Here is a 27,771-nt window from a genome sequence, read left to right on the forward strand (position 1 = left end):
TTCAGTCCTGCATCGAGCTGCTATGGTAGCCTGCTTGAACAACAAAACATGGCTACACTTGAGTCTGTGGTTATGAGTCACAAGATAGAAAACATTTTCCATGTTCACCTTCTGCCTATGTCTCACCCCACATGGAAAAAACTTGATGTGACATTGTATATATAGCTAATGGGCTTAACCTGCACCCCATTGAGCCTCTTGCCACACAGCAGCAACGAAGGCGGAGGGGGCCTCGGGACAAAGCCTCACAGGCCCGAGTCCAAGCTAAATCCTTACCCCGCGTCCCCAAACATGTCAAGTGAATTTAAGACATTTTCATGGAGATTAAAATGATGGTAATGAGTTGCATTTTTCTGTGTAGAAAAGTGAACCGAGCTTCATTTGGCAGAAATAAAACATTTTTAGACGATGTGTGAAATGACATTGGGTTACAGCTATGGATGAATATGGGATTAGGGCCTTGGCCCTGGTCTGGGTTGTCAGCTTCTTAGGGCAGTGCTTAACTCTGCATCCTGAAAAGAAGAGGTGATACACAACCTTTAAATGATTAAGGCCAAAACAACAACACAACATGGGCTAATGCGCAGCTCTTGATAAATATGCCATTCATGTGTAATGTATGGCCAAAAAAACACAACTAGGATTTATAAAATTAGGTGCTTCTCTAAGACTTTTGGAAGGAAGGAGCTTAATGATTACATTACTTTTATCGTATTTAATAAAAACATTTCATTAGCTACATTTAATTGATACATGATTCATTATTCATAAAATAATTACATCTAACATCCGCAAATGAAAGATTTAAGCAAATTAAATGATGTGACCAATTTAATCAAATCTTATCAAAAACCTTTATACAAGAAGAGATACATAGAAAAGCTTGATGTAAATGTCAAGAACTTACATTTGAAAGGAAGCTACCAGGGTCTCTGAACAAAGATACTGAAAGCTTTTTAGAAATATGATCACCACATCGATGGTCCTTCAGTGACTGTGTTCAAGAGCGGCAGCAGAAGAGGCTGCTTTTTATAGTCCATGAGCTCTACAGAGTGTGGGAAGCACGCCGTTTGCTAATGGCCTTTCACTCCATGTATCGTGAAGTGGATCGTGCTTTTTGATAACCTCTGATACTTAACATTCAGCAGCGCAGTCAAGCAAAGTTATTACTGCTACTGTAAGCCAAATAAAAAAAAAGGCTGCTGCAACCATGTCACTATTCCAAACTGGACAAATTGCACTTCCTTGCAGACAATGTGAGAGAATGCTGATAACTGAAATGCATTAAAGTCCTGCTGAGCAGGATGAAATATCAAATGACTGACCGCCCTGCTGATCAACTTAGAAGCTGAAACAGGGGATGAAGAAAGACTATTGTAAAGAGATTTAAACTGATTAAAGTAAAAACAGTGGCATTTATGTCTTTAAAAGAGCTAAAGAAAGGAGAGATAATAAAGCTTAAATGAGAAGATGGGAATGGATTTATAGAGAGACAGGTGGAAAGAAAGAGACATGAAAAGTTTATAATATTAAAAGCTTTTGAAGGGAATTGCTGAACATGTAGAGAACGTATAAAGAAAATGCCAGAGAAACTGAAAATAGTTTAATGTATTGTGTTCACTGATGAAAAACGACAAACTGAAGCAGCTTATCATAAACAGCTTAATATTTTAACTGGTCACGGCCGGCTCAAAGCCAGTGACAAATGACGGGAGGAGAAAAAGGAGTTATTTGCAAAAATATAATAAATATATTCACATTGAAGTTATTTAGCTGAATTGTTTTATGAGTTGTTGAAGTCAGCCTATTAGTTGTGTAAGTGTGTATGGTGAGTGAGGTGTTGAGTGGAAAAGAAGACTTAAAGAAAAGAGGAGCATGGCTAAGTGGGGAGCAGCCTCTCTCCGTCTATTCTTCCCCCTGTCTCCCAACAATGAAGAGGTGGGTCATGATCTTATGGATTGTGAACACCGGGTCAAGGTGTTCTCAATCCATGAAAAAAAGGGCTACACCTACTGAAACACACAAACAGGACAACTAGCATAACAAGCAACCAGCAGGAAACTGAGGGTAAAGGTCCTCACAGGGCTGAATAATGAGTGCGGTCAATACCAATGTTGGTAGTTTGAAGCATAATTCCATGAGATTAATAGTCCAAAACTGAATCTGATGGAGAAGATAGCAAACAAAACTTTTGAAGCAGTGCAGAAAATCCCAAGATGGAGGGAGAAAGAAGGAGGAAGACAGAGGAAGAAGACATAGTGAGACTAAAGAAGGAGAAGGAGGCTGAAACTATTGGACAGTTTGTTGTATAATATATAATAAAACAGGTTTTAAAACTGAGAAAATATGGTAAAAATGGTAAAGCTGCTAGGGAACAAATGAGGAACTAACTTCAATTCAAGTAAGGGGATACAATTTGGCATGGTCACTTGGGAACAAATAAGAAACAAATGAGGAACTAACTACCAGTTTACCATTAGTTTAATACTTCAAAAGGTTTTTTAAACTAAGTCTTTAGTCTCAGTTCTAAACAAAGGAAAAAGGACCCAATTTCTGAACTCAAAAAAGGTTTAATGAAACCAAAGCAAAAACTCACTTGTTCAGAAGTCCAACAGAAAACCCACATATGACGAACAAACAAGAGGAGAAAGCTCGCAGACACTAAATAGACTTGGGGGTTTGGACAAAGGTGAAACTGGTGAAGGCAATCAAAAATGGAGGGAAACCCACAAAGGGAGGAAGTAACATGATACACAGGGGCAATAACTACAAAATAAAACAGGAAACACTGAAAACTTTAGCCAAAAATATTAACAGCAAAATACACACTGGGATAAAGCAACATGAGGGAGGAAGTAGACAAAATAAAACAGGAAAACAAATCCTGATTCACAAACATTCAGCCCCACAGGACACACTTATTTTTATTCATTTATTTAATGTTTCATTCCATGCCTGTAGTCAAATAAGTCTGAATAAAGAAATGGTTACAGCAGCCAAAGATGTTAGGAACACTGAAGCAATTGCCAACTTAAGACATTTATTAGGGGGGAATGTTGAAAAAAATTGTCGGTGGGTCATATTTTAGTTTAATCGTTTCCTATTTTATTTTGTAGTCCTTGCCCTTACTGTGTCTAGTTTTACTTCCAGCCTTTGTGTATTTTCCCTCCTTTGGGATTGTGTGCCCAGCCTGTGTCTTGGAGGTCTCACCTGTGTATGATTACCCTTTGAGTATTAAGTCGTGGACCTTCCCTTCTGGTAAGTTTGAAATTAAACTGTTACTAAAGCACATTTCCCAGTGATTTCTCCCCCAGGTTTCACTTGTATTAATTCACGTTTCATTTGGATGTTGTTTCCCCAGACTCCTTAAAACAGTAAGCTTTGGTTTTGTCTTTAGTTTCATTAAACTTCTTCAAATGCTGCACTTGAGTCACCTCCCTTTGATAAAGACAAAATCTGACAGCATTATGAAGTGTTGAAAAATCTCTTTTTATAATCCCTCAGACTTGCTTTGACTCTTTGTGCGCTGTAGAGAACTGATCGACATAAGAGACATAAATAAGAATTCTGCTAAATCCTGCTTGTTGATTCCTGACAGTGAAGAAAGTCAACGTCCCAGTCCCAGGTCTCTCTGCCTCTCTGCCTGTCTGTGGGTTTTTCTAACCAAGACCCAACTGAGGCATCGTGTCTGTGCGAAGACAACTGAAGCCATCTGTTGTGTGTGTGTGTGTGTGTGTGTGTTTTTTTTTTCTTTGGTGCCCTGCCACGAAACCCTGCTGCCAGAACACCCAAGGGTAACCATGTGCAGCGGCTTGTTCTCTGGGACTGGCTCGCTGAAACACCTATAGTTTCTACTGGCTCTGTTTAGGACGCCTGTATCCTGCCAAAGCCCAGACACAACAGCAGGAGTGTTTGAAAAGGGCTTTGTTTTAGTTGTTGTTGCTGCAGGATTGTTATAAAACCTTAACCTTAGTTGGGGCAGCTTGATGGAACAAAGAAAAACATTCAGTGCTGTGAGAGAAATGTTCCTGAGGTACATAAAATCCAAACAGGATGAGTTCAGAAAACATACTGTTTATTCCTGCTGAGGACCTGAGGAGTAAGTGAAAACATGTTTCCAAGCCCATTGGAAGAGACTTTGCTGAACGAGAGGATGACTTGTTTCCAGCTCTTGTGTCTATCTGTCGTAATATTTTAAATACTCACTGTTCTTTGCAATAAATAGCCCACAGAACGTCCATCCTACAAATCTCTCCACAGAGATTATTGTGACAGCAGGATTTCCTCAGGCAGCCGGTCACTGGGTCACTAATTTTCAATCAGCTGCACACCCATAACCACTAAAACAGATTCAAGCGATGTCCCTAAGGTGAATCTCATATTTAATGTTAGCCAGGCCCCACTACCTGCAAGGTTTTCATTCCCCACAAAAAGCTGAGGACATGCCAAAAATATGAAAAAGACAGTTTTTTTTTTTAATGGTTTCCATCAACCAGATAGCCAGTATCCTGTCCATGGTGTTATAATAAGCTGCAATCACACAACATCTATTCAGCTCCAAAAGAAACAGAGTCTGACATTTTCAGTGTGCTTTCCAAGTTGTGAAAAAGTTTAGTGACTGTCAACAGCTTTCACCGTCAGCCTGACAGATTTTAGGAATGCACAGCACTGACTGCAGTGTAAACATGAGATGAATCATTTCTGTCAACAGGCCAAACGAGAAAGCAGGGCAAGAACTGTCACTATCTGCAGTTTTAGCAGCTTTTAAATCTCTATCTTTTCAATCAGTAATGACTCCTGTAGGTAACATTTTCTACACCTGAAAGTGATACAATCTGCAAGGAAAAGGTTGTTTGCTGGGGGGTGTGGATGATGCAAATTTCAATGCATAGGCTATGGTGTGACTCAGGGACTATTTATTAAAATATCAAATGATTCAATATTATACAACCTGATGCAAATTGCCAAGTAATTGTTCTTACTTTATGGAACTTAGGAAGGGCTGCACGGTGGTGCTGTGGTTAGCGGTGTTGCCTCACAGAGAGGAGGTTCCTGTTGGACTGTGTGGAGTTTGCATGTTCTCCCTGTGCATGCGTGGGTTCTTCTCCTGGTACTCCGGCTTCCTCCCCCAGTCCAAAGACATGCTCGTTAGCTAAATTGGTGACTCTAAAACCATCGTAGGTGTGAATGTGAATGTGAGTGTGGCTGGTTGTCTGTCTCTATGTGTCAGCCATGTGATTGACTGGCGACCGGTCCAGGGTATACCCCACCTCTCGCCTCTGGGATTGGCTCCAGTTCCCGCCCCCCCTGAGACCCTGGATGGGAAAAGCAGTACAGATTAGTGCTGGGCGATATATCGTGAAGCTCGATTCGATCGATATTTAATTAATGCTTGATATGGAAAAGGGAACATCGAAAGTTTTCTTGCGATATTTCGTTGCTCCGCAAGATTTCCGTGCAGCGCTTGTTGCGCGGAGACGAAAGGGCGGAGGAGACTCCGCTCCTGCCGCTGAGTAGCCTAGCTCTTGTAAGCGACCAACACGGAGGAGAAAGAGAAAGATGCGAGCGAGGCCGAATTACTTCCAAAAAAGGGCACATAACGCAGGGCTCGATATAACTGGCCCGCTGGCCCGGATGAATGATTGCGCTCGTTTACACTCGAATTGTAGACTCGCACACAGATTTAAGCGCAGGTTTTCCCTACCAAAACACATGTTTGGTAAAACGGTTTTAAAACCATCAGATCCCGACAAAAGCCGAGCTTAAATCAGCATTCAAAGAAAAAAAATCACCAGAAAAGTTGAGAGTGACAGCAGGGCATGACGAAAACAGAAAGGAGAAAAGTTTGAGCCACAGTGACAGACAGCTGGAGGAGCTGGAACACGTTAAAGTTAAAGACTAGATCCTGGTAAAGATAAAAGTTATTCACAAAGAATCTTAGCCCTTAAGAGAGCTCCTAAAGTAAAGATCTAAGGATGAAGAGTTTCTCACAGAGAAGAAAGAAGGAGAGATTCCAGATCTATCACAGCCTCATATTAATATCAGATTAAGTAGACTCTTACAGTTACCAGCATGGTGAATAAACATGAGCACATAAATATAAGGAAAATACACAATATTTTTTATAATTAGAGCGCAATTAATTAAATACAAGTTGTAATTGACTTTTGCATCAGAATAGTTCAAGAGTAAATTGGTGACTGTTATTCTTCAAATCAAAAGTAACGTTCCTGGGCCAGTGGTTACAATGATCGGGCCAGTGATATATTTTTTTTAATACAGTGGAGTTTCAGTTTTATAGGCTACATTTATAAACTTTAATACAATAAATATCGAGTCATATCGAATATCGACATTAGGCAAAACAATATTGTGATATCAAATTTAGGCCATATGGCCCAGCACTAGTACAGATAATGGATGAATGGAACTGAGGGGGGGGGGATACATTGTAAGCTCTCACCCTGAAAACCAACCTAAGAGTGTTTGAGTGACAGTGGCAGATGATTGAAACACAACATAAAGTAACAGCACTGGGTTTTCACCAATGAAAACAATGAACAGTTAGTTGATTGAGTTTGAACTCTCCCATGCAGTCTCAGGATGAGAATGCAGTATATGCTCGGTACGGGGGCATAAAAGAGCATTGCAACAGTGAACCAGAAGTCACCAATGGATTCCTAATCATATACGTATGTCAGTGAGAGGAGGATAATCCATCATGTAAAACAACATTCTACAGTTAAGAAACAACTTGAAAGTTTAAGAAGGGATGTGGTTGATTTGAACATTTTCTAATGATAGAAAACTGTTGATAGGAAAGTTCCTGTGTTCACTTTTTAGTTGTAGATTACCTAATAGGGTTAGGCTATTAAAGCTATTACAATTATTATAATTTCGGCATGATGTAGTTTACATCCAAGTTGTTGCTGATGTGTCTTAAAAGGCCACCTGCTGCTAAATGTTGTGACCTCATTCCTTCACATCACTGCTTTTGCGTTTCTCATTGTATCCACAATGTGTTTAGGAAAGCAGAATCGGGCAATGATTTTGGACACTTCAGGTAAAGCACTGTTTTATTTCTTCGATCTAATCAGGAGTGTAACTAATAATTTATGGCTCAATAATCATGCAGACTGCTCATGGGGTGCTGCTGCGAGGCTTGTGTGAGCCAATCACAGTGAAAGGGGCGGGGTCGTACTGGGAGAGAAGTAGCAACCAAGTTTTGCTACTCCACCTGGTGACATGCAGCGCAATGCACAGACAGGATAGGCTAGTGGCAGACCCACCTGCACACAACCGCTACAAGCCAGCTTCCCTTTGCTGTAAAAATGCAACGGCTAGTGATGGGAAAAGCAGTTCTTTTCAGTGTACTGAATCAGTAGAATCAGTTCAGTAAAGTGATTCGTTCAAAAGATTCGTTCACCGAATCGTTCAGTACTTCTCCGCAGCTCTGTCTGTGAATCAGAATTTAATAAGCTGAAACACGGCCGAACGTTTAGTTCTGCTCGCGATCGTACTGAGAACAGCCGGTGGTGAATAATAAACCAATGAGCTGAGAATTTAGTTGGATAAAGTTACAGTTTGCAAACTGAAAGCTGCTAAAACAATCACATTTATTTTCGTTCAGTGATTCATGTCAGAGCTCTCGAACTGAACGAGAGCTCCGCCTCCGAGTCACTGTCTTCCTCTCAGTACGTTCAGTGAACGAAACACTGACTGAACGTGAACGAGCGAGACTGCGAGTCACCAGCCTCAGTCACACACACACACACACACACACACTGTACTGACTGAGGAGAGGAGGGAGGGCGGGCTTTGAGTGACTCTTACGGTCTAGAGAGAGAGACACGAGACAGGAGAGAGGAGAGCGCAACTGAAGTTGAGAAGTGAACGACTCTTTTCAGTAAGTGATTCAGTTCAGTTCGTTCACCCAGATGATTCGTTCGTTTTGAACGAATCGTTCACCAACTACACATCACTAGCAACGTCAGACTTTGCCTTATTAAGACAGCATACATAGATGAGCCACATCGGAGTGATACAGGGACAAACGCCGGGGGAATAGGAGCAGCGAGCCGGCAAGGGAGGTAAGCGCTCAGTCAGCATTGATCAAGCAGCCAGCATGCTGACTCTCAGGCGCGCTTATTCTTCAATTTCGTAGCCACCACTTTGCAGAGGACTATAGCTCACTGACAGAATCGGGCGTGCGGCATTCAGGTTGAGCACAGAGAGAGAGAGAGAGAGAGATGAGGGGGGAGTGATTGGCTAATGACAACCTGTTTTAAAAAGCATAACAAATATGCTATCTCTTAATATTAGTCATATCAGCTTAGTGCAGTAAATGTTTAAATTAAGCCTCAAAATATGGGTTGACAACTTCTATGTGTTTAATCACTATTGAGACTAATGTTAATTCATGATGTGCTTTTTAACACTAGGCCATTTGATTTAATGTTTGCATACTCTAAATAATAAACTCAGTATTAACAGTATACAGTGTTCTAATTTTAAACCCTTATCTGTGTGTGCAAGCTGCATAGTGTAGCTATTTATACAATCTTGTATTCTGCAGGTGAACCTATAGCCTAGAACACATTCATTCTCTGGAGACAACAGAGCCGTCATCCTCCCAGGTCCCATGCGTTATAGTAAAGTGCTGTCCCCTTGGATGTGAAGTAGAGCTCTGGTTGTAAGGGAACAATGTGCCTTTTCTGACACACAGTTACAGCTGAATGCTGAATCATCCATGTATTGCTGATACCGTTGCTCCATGACAACATCTCTCTCAGAATCACTTGTTTCCTTTTTTCATTTATATCCCTGGCAAGTGAGAAGGTGTTGATGAAAGTATCGAGTTGTTACTAGTTTTGGTATTATCACATTTAATCTGTGCTCCATATTTAGCACAATTTAATATCAGCTCACATGGCATGTGTCAGTCCTGCCTGGTCTTGGCACTGATTCCTGTTTGTGAGTGTGTTGCTGTATTTAAATAGATGCACTGTCTAATGACTGCATGTGTTACTCTCTCCTAATTGATGTACCTGTGTTGTTATTGTATTAACAGGTCCACCATGTGAGGCAGGAGCAGGACACTATTCCCCACACTGATGACACGTGACAACCTAGCATGCTTCTGTAAATCAAGGCGGGGATTAAGGGTTTAAGTCCTCCCTGAACATAGAGTCAGCTCTGCAATCGATGGGGTAACATAATGCATTTGCCTCAGAGACGGGGCCGTTTAGCAGGGGTCTTCTTGTGTCATCTAATGGAGAATTGTCTCCACATATTTGGAATAAGCAGTCACTTTGGGTGGATGATTACACAGCAGCATCAGCGTCAGCACAAGCAGCAATATACAGAGGTGTGAAATATGTGAGTGTGTGAGCTACAGGACGCAGCCTCATTGGCAGATGTTATTTCATCCATGCATGACACCCTTGCATAAGGGGGGCCCAGTTGGGCAGCCTCAGTCCAAAACGTCTGGATTCGCCACCTGTTTGTTTAAAGTAACGCAATGCAAAGCAGATACGTTTACTCAGGACAGCAAAACACAAATGACGCTCATGTTTGTAGCTTTCTTCTGGAGTGGCGCTCGTTGGTGTTGTGGTGGCTGGCTGCTACTCCAAATGAGTGGTGAGGGTAACACCTACCTGTCATTATTACTGACACTTTTTTCAGCTCCATAAACTCTACTGGCAGAAAGAATCTGTATCAGATCATCCAGCTGCTGTCTTTTATCTTCATCTGGCGTTGGCGAAGTAGCTGTTTTCATTCCTGCACAGTCATCACAATGGAAATCTGACTTTTTAAGGTATAAAGAAAGATGACTTTGTCCACCATTTTTCATCTTACATTTGACAAAATGCAGTCAGAATCATGTTCATCAGACTGTTAAGTCAGCCGTGGTGTGACTTGGAAGTATAGAGGCAGTAAAAGATGATAAATGAGCGTTCAATAATGTTTCACTTTCTGCAGTGTCTGCTTTGCCTCAGTTACTTGTCTCAGCTCTGCAGCCCACCCTGGGAACTTTCAACAACAGCATCAGTAGTGTTTTATTTTGAAGCAGAGGAGTTGCTTTTTACTCTATTCATGGATAGAAGTTTTGGCAGCATACCTTAAGGGGTTTAAGCAAAGACATGAACCAGATCCGAATCAAGTTGTGTGAGTGCAGCTGTCCAGCATGACTAGAGCCTGTTGATTTCAAAGTTTCAACTTCAACACTGTGCAGTTAAACATGCAGTGTGAAAGGAAGATAATTGTCACTCTCAGATCCACACTCAAGTCCAGGAAGCTTCCCTGATCATGAAGGAAGTGGATCTTATTGACCTTTTTTTTTTCTCCGTCAATCTACCCAATGCCTTCTTATTTGAGTAGGCTCTTGCCTACATTTCCCATAATGACCTTGGGTAACCACTAAAAAGCATCCATAAATATGCTTTGGCCTTTGCAGGTAGAGAGAAAAAGCCTTGATCTTGTTATTCCGGGTGAAGACATAGTTTGAGGCTTTCTAACTCCACAAGGGCAGGATTCAGAGCTATAGATATACAATTCCCGCAATGCATTCTGGGTCACATTTTTGTAAAGTGTAGAAAGAAAACTCATTGCACTTTTGTTGCGAAGGAAAACTTTTTTTTTGTTCAGGGTTACTAAATCTGGAGGGGGTTACTAACCATAGAGGAAGAATTATGGAAGTTTTTTCCTAGTAAGTGTGGAGCTTAAAAAGTACATTTACAGCACATCAGTTATTCATGATGCTCTTTGAGATGATTTAAGTCTTTTATTTTCCACAATGATCTTATTCATGTGATCAAGACTTACCCCAGTTTAATAAAGGAAGTGTACCAGTTACTTGTTGTAATAAAATGTCATTGTTGAGTGTTACCAAATGAGAGCAGAGACTCTTTGATACACAGACAGACGCACACAAAGACAGAGATGTGGTGTCTTTCAAAGGCCGCCACTAGATGAGTCACAAGATTTCTGTTGTTGCATTCAACAATGAAGGCGTTTGAAGTGTCTTCTTCAATACAAACCTTCTCCGTTGTCGTCATCTTGAAAAGCAGAGATTTCAGTTTTTGTAAATGTAGTCAGTTTTTATTTCCATATAGGAATTAATTTACTGCCAGTCCCCAAGTGTTCAGTTTGACCTTTTCAACAGCTGAATTATCTGCATGGACCTCCAGTGTTCTCTCAGGACGGTCGTTCAAGGGGTGGTGGTGGTTGTTGTGCGCAGGCCTTGGCCCTCAAGGCGGACGGCCCGGGTTCGAGTACGACCTATGGCTCATTTCCCGCGTTTCATTCCCCACTCAATCGCTCCCTGATTTCCAGCACTATCCATCTGAGAAAGAAAACCCAGAGAGGAAGAGATTGTGGATTAATGATTAGAGACGCTCTGCTGTCCCTGTGAGGGTACACAAGAACAGACTTCTCCTAATCCTGCCGTAAAACATTGTGTGAACTTGATGAAAATATTACTGCCTTTTAGCAAACAGGTGACAGTGACCCTGATGCTATCGTTGGGTAATGTTAACTAAATAATGTTAGCTAATTAGCACTCACTTTTGCTTGGATTGTGAGGATTATCTTCATCTTCCCTTGCCAGCAGCAGCATTATTGACCCAGCCACATTGAAAGTACATATAGCTTTCTGTACTATCCTGTTGATGTGTAAGGAAAAGGATTCTCCACTTGAGATAAGTAAACATCACTGAAGTAAAGTTCTGGCTCCTAGCAATGCAAATAATATCATTATGTGCTGTTTAAGGGGACAATATCTCTGTTTTTCTGCAGTTGTCAGGTAATGTAAACATGTGTTGTTTTGATTAGATGGAAAATGAACAAGTCTGTGCTGCTGCTCAACAGCCCTCCGGGTCTCTGCGTCAGTCACGTGACTGAAGGCTAGGAATTGATTCATCGGGGATTAGTGCCTGCAGCCAACTGACAGTTATCACATTGACATTGCCAATTGACTCCCATCAGTCTGTCGATAGAAAACCTCATATCAAACAAAACATTTGTTGTGCTTATTCAGGTTATTTTTCTAGGTTGTCTTTGAATTCTCCCTGCAACCACTCAAACAACCTTTTTAATTCAGTTCAGTTTCTTGTCTCTCTGGGCCGTCTTCAAGAAGTAAGGGACTGAGGAGGAGGATATTTGATTTCTGTGTCTGATAAACCTGAACGTTGAATCAAAAGCGGTGACATTTAATGAAAGGATTAGACTAAAGGCTATACATCACTTATTCTTTATAGATTTTGAAATACATTTCAGATAACGCATACATAAATGTTGAGCCAGGATTTCTTGCTGTTCAAACCTATTAGTGATTACATAAAAATGTTTATCACGTAACTAATAAGCACGTTCACATTATAGCTCATTCTTCTATGAACACTCCATAGACTTGTCCTTTCTTGCTTTGAGCAGCTGTTTTGCTTTACTTTCCTGGTTGTTATTTCAAAGGAAATTCACCTGACAGTTTCCAGTTTATTACTGCTGGGTCCAAGTAGTCCCTGATCAGATTAACCAATACCTATGAATCATTCCTGGAGAGTGTTTGAGGCTTCATCAGCAGCTGGACATATCAAGGATTGTTCACCAATCTGAGCAATACTGGTGTTGGCTGAGGTTTGGATTGAGCACAGGGGTGTGATGCTCTCTGATCTGTGGAGACGTCTGTGATGTGAAAAAGACTCTCCAGACCAAAACCCAATTTCCTCTGAAAGATTCAGGAGGCTACATTGCTGAGGGGCAAGCCGCTGAACTCTCTTTGTTTTTTGTCTCGTCTTTTAATCGCATCAAACTTTTAATTACTTCAAGAACTCTGTCTCAGACCCTTTTTTTTAACCTTTGATGAAGATCATGGGGATATAAGAGAGCTGTGGTCACTACTTTGGTCCCTAAATCTTGGCAGCATGTTGTGTTTGTAGAGGGGACTCTTGCTATATGGAAACACCTTGTTGTGCAATGGGTAATCCTGACATAAGACGCTAACAGATTGCAGTTCTAACAGCACCATAACAGTTTTTTTGCAGTCAGTACACTTACCACATTGCATCTCTAACAGTGGTATTAAGTGAATTTACATTGCCTTACGGCAGTATGGAAGGCGAGAGGTTCACATACACACACAAAGTCAGGCACATGCACACAGAATCGTTCCATGTTGCTGGCTCCTATGTTACACATCACCAGGTCATTCCCTCATTACACCTCTGATACTACCTCCGATGACGGATCAGGGGCCCACCCTTCTGTCTCATGCACATTCCAGGCAAGGCGTAATAGGGGCGTAAGTATTTGATATGCAAATTGTCGTCTATAAGCGCTGTTTGACCATCGCACGCACACAAACACACTTTCATCCACCCAAATACACACACACACACACACACACACACACACACGCTTACACACACACACACACACACGTACATACACATGTACATACACACACGTACATACACGCACGCACACACACACACACACACACACACACGTACATACACACACACACACACACACGTACACACACGCACACACACACACTCTTTCATCCACCCACAAACACATAGAGTTGATGTATTATGTATCATGCACTGGAAACAAACTAATCAATAATGTCTCGCTTTAGTATTGATCAGAAATCTGGTACCCATTGACCACGAGGTGGAATCACATTACACTGAGGTTTAGTTTGTGTTGTTAATGATTTTTTTTTTTCTTACAAAAACAGTACACTGCATGTGCACTCCTACAGGGAGTCTTTGTGCATCATCAGTTATGTCACACTGAACCTTTAGGGAGTTGCTTTAATCCACCTACACTGTATGGATGGATATCAGATGTGTCTTTGTTTACATCATGCTCATCTTGTCTCTGTCAGCTCAGCTTTACACACCTAATCCTGACAGGTCGAAGTGTTGTTAATGCAGTGTGTGTAGGCTGTTGCCTGTGATACAGATAAACTGTGAGATCAATAAGCCCCTGCGCCTCTCTTTTTACCTTCATAAGGTCAGAGGCAGCCCAGTCTTTGAACTCCTTTATTCCTCCGACAAATCCATTGTTTAGCGTGTGTCATGTCTGAGTCTAATGATCCGTGTCTTGCTCGAAACATCACCTCCTCCACCAGCACCATCAGCACTGCCATCAGCCCTTCTTCTGTCTGATGCGCTGAGATGTCATGAAAGATTGCAGCCTCTTATGTCCGTGACTGTTTTGCTGTCCATGCTGCAGTCCACTCCCTCCATCTTGCATTTTGGAATCCCTTCTCTCAGTTTGATGCCGGCAATTACTGTAAATAGTTTATTTTCTTGTACATGATGGTCGGAAGAGTGCCCCCATTTTCTTCTCTGAATACAGATTCCTGTTTGTCCCTCTGACAGATGCACAAAGCCTGAAGACAAACGCACCTCGACTTAGTGAGTACAACGATTGAAAGCTGCGTTCTGAGTAAATACAGTCAAACATGTTGACAGTTGAAATTACCTGTCCTCTGTGTGTATAATCATCAAGTGTTTTGAAAGGATAATTATTGTTTGAATTGATGATTTGATGTCTTCTGCTGAACACAACTGCCTGCATATTTTTTTTAATGTTTATTTATTGCAAAGTTGTTGGATGAGAAATATGTATTTTAAGAGTGTGAATATTTCCATGATCCTCTTATGTCGCTTATGGAGATTTGAAAGAACCTTTAAAGGAGATTTAAAGGAACGTTAGTGTTCAAGCAAAGAATAATTACAGGTCACATATTGTATTCCTTTTCAAAAAGTTTGTATCAGTCTTAGAGCTCCCCAAAAACATGTCTGTGAAGTTTCTTGTTATAAATCCTCTCTGATCCTGTATTTGATCATGTCTATAAACCCCTCTATTTCAGCCCTGCTCAGAACAGGCTGTTTCTGTGTCTGTAGCTTTAAATGCAAATAAGCTGTCTCTAACCACGCCCCCCTAGAAAGGGCTTGGGTGCTTGGGCTGTCTTGCACCATGTCCTGATTGTTAACGGTTAGAAGGCAGACTCAGAAGGAAGAACAAAGACCTAGCTGTGGGAGTGTCATCGATATGGGCGAGGGGTTTCTGCCCTTGGTGATGTCACAAAGGGAAAATCTCCAAACAGCCTGTTTAAGCACACATTTTCTGAAAAGTGGAGTGGGCAAAGATGGAGAGATTTGACTTTTCTCATGTTTGGGGGTTTGCATACAGTCTGGTTGTTCTGATTTCTTATTATCTTATTCAAACACATTAAGATGGAAAACTTTGTGTAGAGGTTGGGATTGATGGTTGAGTTAGAGGATAGCTGCAGGAGGATGACCTTGGTGTCAAATTTCATATATAAGATGTGGGACAGCATCAGCTCCCCAGGTGACGTCACTGCAAACAAAACGCTGCACTGAAGGAGCAGAGTGTGATACTGAGATGTATTTCATTTTGTTCTCTGTTTGATGCTCTCTCTTCTTTATTACATTTTACAGACTACAAGGCATTACCGGCCCAAGGGGGTGGCTTATTAAGAATGGCTGCCTCTGCAACGCCGACATGTTGCACAATAAGTTTTATTTGTGATGTTGTTGGTCCATTTGTTTGCAATAATAAAGCTCCTACAGGGATATTGTTTAGAAGGAGAGTAATCTATCAAAGCTTCATAGCCAGTTAAATAGTTCCACATTCGCGCATTGAGGCCTAAAAGTTACAGCAGTCATTTTCAAGATTGCATCAACCAATGAACTTCAGTCTCTCAGCCTTGTTATTTTTTTATTGGCTCATAACAACAGTGATTTGGTTTCATATTTATAAAGAATGGTGAAAGATCTTAACAGCAGGAATATAGACGTCATGGCGCTCTGAGGTGTTAACAGTCACCCCGACAGTCTCTGTGACATTCAGCAGTGAAAATGACATTTGTGACACTCATCGAGTGAGAGTAATATTTTCATCTCGGCCCTCAGCGGAGCAGACGGCTGCTATAAAGGCTGTGTGCAGCGATTATTCTCACACTGTCATCAAAAACCTGCATGATTTTATGAGTGAAAAGACAGAGATACAGACCTCAGGCTTTATTTAGAACTGCTGCTATCCTGAGTTTTATTTTATATGTAAAATACACAAACTATTTTCATGTAATTTCTGTTTTTATTATACTGCCACAGGCAACAGGCTATTACCTCCTGACATATTGCAATGCACATGTCATTTCACATTTCATTTCAGTGATGGACAGAGACGCATTGTCACATTCAAGTTGTCATGAAGGACATCTCTTTAATGTTTTCTGTTCCTCATGCTGCATTTTATGACAAGCACCGCGGTGATGAGGCTTGATACCCAAAGTTTGCACACATTAGAGAAAACCACAAAACCATCCCCCGACAGCAGTGTGAGAAAGAAACCCCAGCTCACTTTCAAAATAACTGCCAATTACCTCGTACTCCCTGCGTCCCGCGGTCTGTCAGTGCACTACTCAAGATCACGTGGGAATAAAGAGAAGAAAATGCAAACAGCACGTTGCTTTGTCTTTCTGAGGTTGATTTGTCAGTGCATGGTTTGACTTATTGTTGATAAAATGATGGAAAATATGATCAGTGGGCCGTATTTTGTGTTTTATTTTTATATTGACAGGATGCTCTGTGCGTTTCTTTCTCTGACTTCCAGTCTGGCTACATTTATTCTCAGCTTGAAAAATAGACCTGAAGCGTATATGAAACGGAGCAGAGTGGAGTGGCGGCCTGCAGAGCTCTTTTTGGAAACACTATGTGGCAGTGAATGGCGCCATAGTACGCAGCGCTGATGGACAGCGGTGCTTACGGAGAGTGTGGGAATTGGCAGCCTTCAGGAACAGGTGTTTCAATGTTCCTACCACTGTCCGACATGTTTTACTACAAAACCCATTCAGACTTTGATCAAAACATCCCTCATTTCCAGAATAAACTTTTGAGTTTTAGTTACCGGTAAGTATCCATCACAATATTTCTCCACATTTAGCTGTCGTCAAAGTACCAACTTCACGCCCTCTGCCTTTAAAGACGCTCTCTTCAAAGACTTTCCCGCTTTACTCTATTGTCCTATCAGTCTAACATCTGAGATCCTTATGCTGTCAGTCCCCAGTTGTCTTTTGTTTGTACGCAGTTTGCTACCACAATATCCAATGCTTGTCTCTTCCATCTGATTTCCTTAGATTTTCTGACATCAGATATCTTGAATTCTAAATCTGAAAGTGATGCATGTTGTCAGACGTCAGCTCCGCCAGAGGATTTGGAAGGCATGTAGCTCAGCGCCCACAAACGGTACTTAACACTGTGGTGCATTTTGCTGCTTGTAAAGCGATCATTTCCATCCCTTCTCTCTCCCCCTTAGGCTGCAGGAACTGCTGAGTCAGCTCACCTTCATATAAAGAGTGGCTCCCTCAACAGAGACCTTATTGATTTGCCCTGTTTGTAGGGGGAAATGTTTCCCAAACTTCCGAGGCCAATTCTGATTTGCTTCACTGCCAGGAACACTGCAGGGCATTAGATTGAAAGCAGAGAAAGACAAACATTATGATACTTTCACACTATAGCATGCAGGTAGACTCACATGCACTCAGAGACAGCAGAAAAGGAGGAGTTATATGAACATGGGAGTTTAGCACTGACATACTGTATATCCACACACACACACACTCATATTTACTATAGAGCACACCCTTACATCGTGGTGATCCAGGCCAGTGAGCTACATCATTGCTTCATTTGGATCAGACTCCAGCTCTCTGGAGTCACTTATCTTCAGAGTGTGTGTTTGTAACCTTCAGATATCCCACTCTTTGCCACCGGGAGAAATCAATGCCAAGGGTGTAGACCAAAGAGAGAGCCCGCTATGACTTCACAAATTTGAATAACTTGTTTTTCTTCTGCTTTAGGGAAATCATCAATTTGAAGATGTAGATTCACCTAGATGATGTTTTTTCCCTTTTTTCATCTTTTCTTACATTCTTATATATTTTCTATTTTCTTTGTTCTTAACTCCTAGAGAAGATCTGTGAGGAGTAGAAATACCTTGATGAAGTTGCTGTAGTATACTTATCAGTAATTGCCTTTGGACAAAGAAAACGTATTCTGCTTCTTAGAAATCTCTCTGAAATCGGACAGGGATTTCAAATGTTGTTGTTTATATCATCCCGGCTTTTGCATTTTTTTCTTCTGTTAATAGTTGCCTGACCTGATATTGCCACTTATCATGGAAACTCTTTTAAACCAATCTTTGTGGTCTTCTCTTTGTATATCATGTCACCCCCCTCACTATCTTCTTTATTAGTCTCTAAAGAAGCTTACCAAAGGAAGAAGGCCCCAAATGTACGAGTCTCAGTCTTCTAATATTATTCAAATCTATTATTTTATTTTCTATTATATATTCTAATATTAGCACGTCTGTTTTAAGTCCGAGTTTCCCCCAAACCTTCTTCATTATCAATCATTTGTTTTTCCAGTGTCCTCTGCATGTGAGTTCCCCTGAAAGTGACTGATCATCACTCACTCTGTGCTTCTCCTGTCTTATATTCTGTAATTCACACACATGGAGGTAAGCACTCGGACACACCATGGTATCTGGATATCCTTTTTCCCCATCTCCTTTGACTCTGTCTCGCTGGATACTTCTTGAGTGACAGCTCTTGGTTGGCCTGTGTATCCATGGTTACAGCCCAGAAGCCTATGGTTGGGGACCATGGCCTGTTGGCTCTCTCTGTGTCCTGAAACCAGAGATGGATGGCTCAGAGCCACCTGTGCCCTGAGCTCTGCGCTCTGCTCGTCTCTCCTGCTGCTCAGAAAAGACAGAAAAGGTGAAGGTGATGAAGACATTAGGAAAAAAACAGCATGTGTTGGGAGTAGCTGAAAATCAAACAGCCGCATCCATATTGCAGTAATCAGAGGCAAATCAAATGTGTGTGTGTATCTGTGATTTCTATTTTGTGTCTGCAAAGCTGATGTATTTAGTTGGGATGAACAAATACTGTTATTGAAATGATGCAGCTCTTTGTATTAGAGTCTGTACTCAGGTTTTAAAATACTCAATTAGTTGTGAGTGTGTAACCTTTTGGTGTGAGCTGTGAGGTCAGTGAAAGTGCAATGAAGAGTGTGTGATCAGGTTGGAGGTACTTTTGTTCCTCCTGACTCGTCTCTTCACTGAAGTGAAACAGCACTGCTTAAACATAGCTGAAGGAAAAAGACTCTCTCTCTCTCTCTGTCCCTCTCTCTCTTTTCATTCATTGAGAAACCTCTGTCACACAGTCACTGTCACAGACACATGTCTCACACGCTGTTCTATGCAAAACGAGCAGCGAAAGTACGTGAGCATCAAATCAGAGCCACAAGTCTGCAGACTTTTTAATTTGATTTACAGGGAGTCAAAATCAGCAGAGCACAGGTTTGAACTTACACCATCACAGACGTTTCTGCTGTCAGTTGGGTCAACACAGTGTATCATATGTACACTACCAAACACATACAACTGCTGAACAACAATTATTTGATGATTGATCAAATAAACCAAGATGAAAGTTTGACTGCTAGTCACTTGATCCATTTTCCCCCTGGTCTCCTCTTTTAATAAAACCTTTGCTTGCCCTCTGGCCTCCTTTACAGCAGCCTACACAACGATGAGCAACAGTAAAATGGAGCTAGAGACAGATATAATACAATGTTTACTTACTGCAGTGTGTCTGTGTTTATGCGTGCGCGCCCATTCTTACACACCCCTACAGCCTGTCCCATCTCTCTCTCTCTCTCTCTCTCTCTCTCTTTCTTCTATTTGTATTTGTCTGTCTGCCATGCTCACTCTCCTACCCCATCTGTCTTTTATCTTCACCCTTTATTTGGCTAATTTTGTATTTGACTTTGAAAGCCTGAATGGTGGAGGCCTGTGTTTCCATACCTTCCTCCCGATCTCTCATTTCTCTCTCCCTCTCTCTCTCTTCCCCATTGGTCCCTCTTTCAGAGCAGCGATAATGAAATCAGGCAGCAGCCCTTCATCTGTATTAGCAGCATTTGTGGGTCTAAGAGAGACTAACAGCCTGCTAATTCTCTGCCTCTGATTTGCTAAATTGACAGACATTTGCATAATTCAGCTGCTGGCTTTCTCATCCTCAATGGTTGCCTGTGGACACTTGTGTCAATGGAATTGAAAGCTGTCAACACACAACGGCTTGTTTGATCAGATTTGAATATTTGTTTAGAAATTGTTGCAAAAATGACAGAAATATGTCACCAAAATATATTTACAAGCTCGTAGATCCTCCAGACAGAAAGTTAATAGTCTATTCTGTATTCTGACAAATAGAGCTCATTCTTTTTTCTAGTTTCTAGCTTCTCTCTGATCCCTCTCACCTTCAGGAATTGCTGAACTACTCTCACCCTCCCTCTCTTTTTTTCTTTCTTCATCTTCTGTGACGCAGACGGATGTAAGGTCGCTCTGTGGCAACTCTTTTATCATTTCCTCTTGAGCCACTCTCCTTTGAATAACGTTCACTTCAACATATATATGCATAATGCAGTACTATCTTATCCTGTCCTATTAAGCGTACATTTGGAAAAACACTTGCAATGACTTCCAGTGACTAACCTAGTTCCCTACTCTCTCTCTTGTCTCCTACACTGTGTTCATACAGGTGTTCCATTAACCTCACATGCTGACAGGGTCTCTAGGTGGCTTCATTAGCTTCATAATGATTGGCTCTTAACCAGACTGATGCATTAACGGCACACAAAAACCCATCTTCTTCTTCTCCCCCGTCCCTGCCCTCATTGCCTGGGAGCACCCACAATGGAGACATGTTTTTCACTGTTGATAAGCAGCTCTGTGGGTGAATGAGAACATGTGTTTGAGAAAAGATGCTCCCGTGTCTCCATGTTCTAATGGAGAGATGTGTTACTGTCTGTGAGAAGAGACAAAAAGGGGAGGCAGAAGAAAAAGAGGAGGAGGGGGATGGGGAGGTAATATAGGTTGACATTTTAGCTGCCTCCTTTTCCTTAATGGCTCTTTGGTCTCGCTGGGATTGCACAGCCGGCATGCTGTGTCAAGCTTGGTAAACTGCACTGTGCCCGAGTGAAAGGCCACACTGAGAGAGAGAGAGAGAGAGAGAGAGGACAGGGGTCGAAGGTGGAGGTGTCAGGAGAGAGTGGGAGATGCCCAGGGGTATGCAACCTTTATTAAAGTCAAGGGGTCTGAGGCCGCTCGGGCTTCAGATGAAACTAGGTGTAAGTGGGGAAAAGCATGAGTAAATGAATGCTGCATCAATGGAAGAACATGCAAACAAACAGGAAATGGAGCAAAAAGGTGACTGCCTTTAAATGTCTCCAGAGAAAGCACGCTGTCCTACTTGAATGATCTGGAGGGTCCACTTGAGAACATTTTCCTCTCTCCTCTGATGAAAAATCTTTGTAGAAATTGAAAAAGGTGATCTTCCAGAGAGCACTTTGTTATTTTTGTTTCACTTAACATCCCTGCCAATAGGCCTACCTGTTAGTGATAGCCCCACTCTAAACCCCCCTCCTCTGCCCCATCACGTTTTTCTGTCCTCTGATCCCTTTTTTGTTTCCTTCACTTTATTCCTTCAGGCCTCTCCCACAAATCTTGTATTTCTTCCAGCACCCTTAGACAACCTCAGACTGACCTCTGCAGGACATCTAATTCGATTTCCTGCAGAGGTCCCCCCCCCACATTGAGTGTGGGGTATATGAGCATGGCCATGTTTGCTGCACCAGTGAACAAGAAGCTACAGTAACTGTCCCTGTGCCATTAGCATCTGTTCAATGTTTTGCTTGTCTTGTTTTATTTATGAACATATTCCAGTGGAGACATCTATTATCTTCAGGTTTTACTCAACCCTGATGGAACTTGGGGATTGTTACACAGAATCAAACTGGGTTTTTTGGTGTTTTTTTTTACAAAGAGTCTGCCTGGTTTAAACACATTTCTTCATACAGGACCCAGGAGCATTATGGACAACTATACCATAGCTCACATTTGAGCCTTGGAATATGATGAAGCATGGTTCAAACAGTTTGTATCTTGCATTGGAAATGAGAGACAGCCAGTTTAAAGCTTCCATACTAAAAGCATTGACAGATCCTCTGGTGATTCCTTTGATGGATATCAGAAGAAAGGGCATCTCTCAAACGATGCAGATGAAACGGAAACAAGCGGTGCATTTGTTTTCGTGTGTCATGGGTTTGTCGCAGACTCGGACTCCAAATGGGTCATTACAACAGCAAGTCATTAATATGTGTAGTGTGAAATTCATACAGTATAAGGGAAGTCTTCTGAGGGAGACAAGAGGCCTTATCTGCATCATGAATAATGTGCGCCTCTTTGTTGTCAGCTAATTAAGATTAAATTGAGTGAATTGATTAAAGCAGGGTTTGTGCTGCATGTGCCTGAGCAATATCACGGTCAAAGAAAAAAGAAGATTATACGAACGAAGACAAGATGAGACCGACCTCGGTCTGTCACCAACCCTTGAGTTGCATCTATACTCATTAGTGTCGGCATCTCAGCCCTGACCAGTGGTTGTGATTGGAATGGACTCACACAAAAAGCACAGAGCAGAGGTTGTTGGAATCAAATAATCATCAGCATGTACTCTGCTCAGGGAAATAAAATAATGTGAATAAATGAACTAATATCAGTTAGACGATGACCAGTCCAGATGTATCCTTTACAAAACCTTAAAGCAACAAACACTTTGACATCCGTCACATTTTTTTTATTGAAACTACAAACCATTTTATTTCATCACAAGCCTGTTGAGATCGTCCAATTATCTCATCGTTTTATCTCCATTAGGCTATCCATTGGCCAGCTAAACTGATGAGTCGCCAGTTACTTATTGAGCTCGATTTCAAAGGGGACACAAGTCAACCGAGAAGCTGGTTCCACGCTAACATTTGCAGCGCCGTCTCAAACACAGCAGGCAAAGTATGAGATCGAATCAAGTCAATAAAAGGCACGGAGAATGAAATGGCCCCGTGGTCAGAAAGTTAAGTGAAGGTCAACCTGCTAGGGCGCCGCGTAATCTGGAGGCTCTGCAGATGTTGATAGGTGGAGACAGATTCAAGAGGCCAAGGTGAAAAAGTTTCCTGGCCTTCAACATCTCTGAAAACGATGTGGGCAGAAGAGAAAAGGCACTTTACCCCTGTAATGAAATTCTCATATCATAGTGGATCCTTGTCCAGAGGGGAGCTGGTTCTGATGCATTGAGAGCTCATGGGAATGGACACACGGTAAAAGGGTCGAGTGTGTGAGTGTGTGAGTGTGTGTGAGTGTGTGTGTGAGTGTGTGTGTGTGTGTGTGTGTGTGTGTGTGTGTGTGTGTGTGTGTGTGTGTGTGTGTGTGTGTGTGTGTGTGTGTGTGTGTGTGTGTGTGTGTGTGTGTGTGTGTGTGTGTGTGTGTGTGTGTGTGTGTGTGTGTGTGTGTGTGTGTGTGTGTGTGTGTGTGTGTGTGTGTGTGTGTGTGTGTGTGTGTGTGTGTGTGTGTGTGAGCAAGACCCACAGAGGCCAGCATGGACACTTTACCCAAGCTAACCATTCCCCCGCTTTTGTCTGAGGGCAGAATAACTGTCTATAATAATAAAAGTCTAAACTTCACAGCTTTCCCATTATACACACACATGCACGAACAGACGAACACATACAAGACTCAATTACTGTCCTCTCTCTCTCTCTCTCTCTATCTCTCTCTGTCTCCCCCCATTTTTCCTCTCTATATAGCGCTGTGTATCACCCACTGTCACTGTGACAACATATTAAAAAGAGAGTAGTTGCTGCTCTGTTATTTACAGGAAAATGATTTAACATGGGTCAACATATAGATTAAAGAAAATGTGTGTTTGTGCGCACACATGTTTCGTCATCTTTTCTCCGTCTCCCAGGGCATTTTCCCATTCATTACTTACTCCTCCTTACTCCATTTATCCCTCTCACTTTATGGGATCTCTGATGCTTCCCAACAAAATCCACCCTTCCTCTCTCTCTCTCTCGCTCTCTCTTTTTATCCGAAAAACAGTCCAAATCCCAAAGATACATTTCAGTTTTATAAAACAGGAAGAGCAGCAAATGCTTAAATGTGTTGTATTGGATCAAGAGAATGTCGTGCAACGTTGTCAATGTTCAGCCATGGTGGTGAAATAATTAAATGGATGGTGATGTCTATTTGTTGGTATCTAAGTTGGTCTGTCTTTCTATCACTTCAGTTGAGACATAGTTGTTTAAAAAATGTCTGTTAGACCAGTTTTGACATTTTATGAAGACATTTTTTGTGTGTTTCAGTCGGTCTTTTTTTTTGACTTGTGAGAGTAGAAAGTAAATGTACATCCATTTCATTTTGACCATACTTGTTTAAAATGAAGTAACCACGCCCTGAAGATAAATCACAGCAGTGTCAGATCTTCATCCTATGTCAGAGAGAGGAGGGTCACGAAACCACAGTCAATGACAAATGTGCTTAAGCACGGTATAGGACAACTTTTACCTAGCGTGAGTGCACCCTTGGCCTCAATTCACCCTGGCAGTGTGAGGGGTATAACTACTACACTGTGACAAAAGACATTCCCCCAGTCACTACCTCTCGCACAATTTTGGTGTACGCCTCATTCTCCTCATCGTTACCTTTCTTTCCCTCTTTTCGTTTGCTTCATTTCAGCAGCCCTCTCTTATTTGTTCATTCTCCCTGCCTTGGTTGTCTCCTGGGCCGTTAATCTATACTGCTCCAACTAGACCGGGCTGCAGCTCCACTCACTGTGCACTCTGAAAGACCACTGTGTTCATACAGATATGAAACGACGGACCGAGACAGAGAATGACTTTTAGAGGAAGCACCCAGAGACATGAGATAAGTGGGGAGAGAATAAAGGACACCAGGAGAAAGAAAAATGCGACAATCTCTCCTTCATTGTTCATGTCTCATAAAGCAGGAGGGACAGAATCTTGGGGGTTTTTTTGGGGGCAATTTTGCCTTCAATGGATAGGACAGCTGTAGAGGGACAGGAAATGTTAGGAGGAGAGATTGTGGGGCGACATGCAGCAAAGGGCCGGGCCGGACTCGAATTCACAGCAGCTGCGACGAGGACCACAGCCTCCGTTCATGGGGCACGCAGCATAACCACTAACTCCTATCAGAATCGTGCGTTTGAAAAGTGTTGGAGGATGTTTTTATGAACAGCTGCACTGGGATCATGGTGGTGTCTGCTCTTTTGAATAGGTTGAGATTTGAGGACATTATTATACTATAGGATTGTGTCGGCAGGATTTCTAACTTCCCTGGATCACAACACGTATACCTGACTATGAGTATACTGTTTGAATGTTTGCAATGATGTGTGTGTTTGTTTTTTGTAAGAAAAAGAAATGACGAGATGCATCAGACTTGGCAGTAAAGAGCGCCTCAGTCCATCACTAACAATGATAGAAAGTATCGGAGCTGACAGACATGTACATTTGTATTTGCTGAACATCCGAACTTTGTTTGGCTCTAGCTTTGATGTCTCTCGTAAATGAACATCCGTCTTTGATTAATTCCATTTTTACTTGTATTGTGCCATTGAGACTCAAATCTACAAACAGCCCTGTTTGTCAAGCTAAGTGCACAAAACTGCTCACTGATCTAAAACTGTCTCTGAACATAATTACTCTGCATGTATTTTAAATGATCCTATTTTATTGAGTGAGAACATCTTCTATTGCTATCACTCAAGGGAAAGTCATAACAACTCATTAAGTCAAGCCAAATAAATGTGTATATAATCATTTGATTATAAAGATTCATTTTTTTTTTTCTAACAGTAAAACTCACCATCTGTTAACTGAGATTCATTTTGGTTTGAAGCTAACTTTGAAATTTAAGGCTAACTAAATGCCAGAGTTCTGCATCTCCTCATCAGGTGGCTTACCGGAAAACGAGGATCTGACTCTGGTCTAGGGCATCGTTTTCCAACCTGGGGTCTGGGTCCCCCCTGAGGGAGCGCAAAAGTTCTCAGAAAAGGCGTGAGATTTGCACATATTTACTGAAATCATGATAGCACACTTACTGGATAGTTCATACAAATATATTTAGAACAATTATTTGTAGGTATATTCTGTTGAAATGTTATCAATGAAATGAAGTCCTCAGGGGGAGGCTTATGAGGGGCTCCAAGATCCGTCTCTAACATGAGACCTGTCAGATTTGTTTTTGATCTTCAGAATTCACAAGTAAGAGATTCCTCTGGGATGCCACTGAACCCTGGAATTTTCCTAAAGGCACAACAGTGGTTGTATGAATGTGTTTAAATATGTTAAATTAAATCCTGATGAGCAGCCTGGCTCTTTGTCTAGCCGCTTTTCAGCTGCTTTCAGTGTATGAACATGTGTGAAGTGGTGAATGTGACATGTAGCGTAAAGCACTTTGAGTGGTCAGAAGACAGGAAAAGTGCTCTGTAAATGCATTCCATTCACTATTTGACTTGAGATTGTCTCTTTACCTAGTAACATGTCATTGTAAGATACATGTTGCTTTGCTATGAAACACTCTCACATGGTCAAAAGCTCGTTTTGGTACAGATTTTGACTTCTCTCATCGTGAACACAGTACCCCTAAACCTTTTGTCATTAAAACTTGGAGAATGTCTTGTAGTGGAATTTAGAGTCATCTTTTTATGCTGTCACTTTAAAGAGTTATAACATAGAACTAATAGCCTTAAAATATTAATTACTTTTATACAATATTCAAATATAACTATTATAATGTTTATTTTTTTTAATGTTTAGATTAACATAAGAAAACACTTGGAACTCGATGGAACTACATTTAGAGTGGTTTTCTTTCTGGTAGTAAATCCATGAAGCAATAAAAGTATAGTGTATATCTATATCGGTCTATCTCTACATAAATCTAAGCTTAAAAATATATTGGCCACTATATAAATATCCAAATAAATGTCCCCCAATATAAGATGTCGGCCCAAAAAAGCCTATATCAGTCGGGCACTGGTATTTCGTGCAGAGAAAGAGAGAGGTTATGGCATAGTAACGAAGAAAGAGCTTGTGAGAGTGTTGGCCACTTGGTCAACAGATTTTGACCAGAAAATACAGATTTTACAGAATTTAGGCTGAATTCTTGTGTATCAGCTGAGAGAGGGAATACAATGTATAAAGAGAAAGAATGACAGGGAGCATAACAGAGAAAGACTTAAGAAAGAGTGGATGTTTACAGAAGGGTCTGTACTCCCACCAGCCTTTTAAGGCACATTCTCCTCTGTAAGGTAAGAAGCAGTGTGACAGACCTCAGGGTGCAGAATAAAGACTTATCATCTGCTGTCATTCTCTCCTCATAGATTTGGGGATTTTGCATGGGGGCTCAACCTGGTTTGAGGATGTTATTTATTTATTTCATCTGTTATCAAGGGCTCAGGAAGCATAACGTGCCTTTGGTGAGGAGAAGTACAATGTGCTACAATCCCCTCAGTGACAGATTTCACTGTTTAGATCCTTCGCCGCTTTGATTTATGATATAATAACTGCTCACAATGGCTCCACACATGCAGATGCAATCCCCGCTCACTGTCGCCTCTTTGCCTATCACAGCTTCCTCTGCTGGAAAAAGGGCAGAACCCTCGTAGGCACTTTGAGGGCAATCTGATCGAATGAAGCAGCCATTAGATGTAGCAGATGAGCTGTAATTGCAGGAGCATTTATCTATTCAGATGAATGAGTTTTGACTGCAGGGTCATGATACTACTGCGGCACTGTCCTCAGGAAAACTTGG

The sequence above is a fragment of the Labrus mixtus genome, chromosome 12, assembly GCF_963584025.1.
Source record: "Labrus mixtus chromosome 12, fLabMix1.1, whole genome shotgun sequence".
Lineage (NCBI taxonomy): Eukaryota > Metazoa > Chordata > Actinopteri > Labriformes > Labridae > Labrus > Labrus mixtus.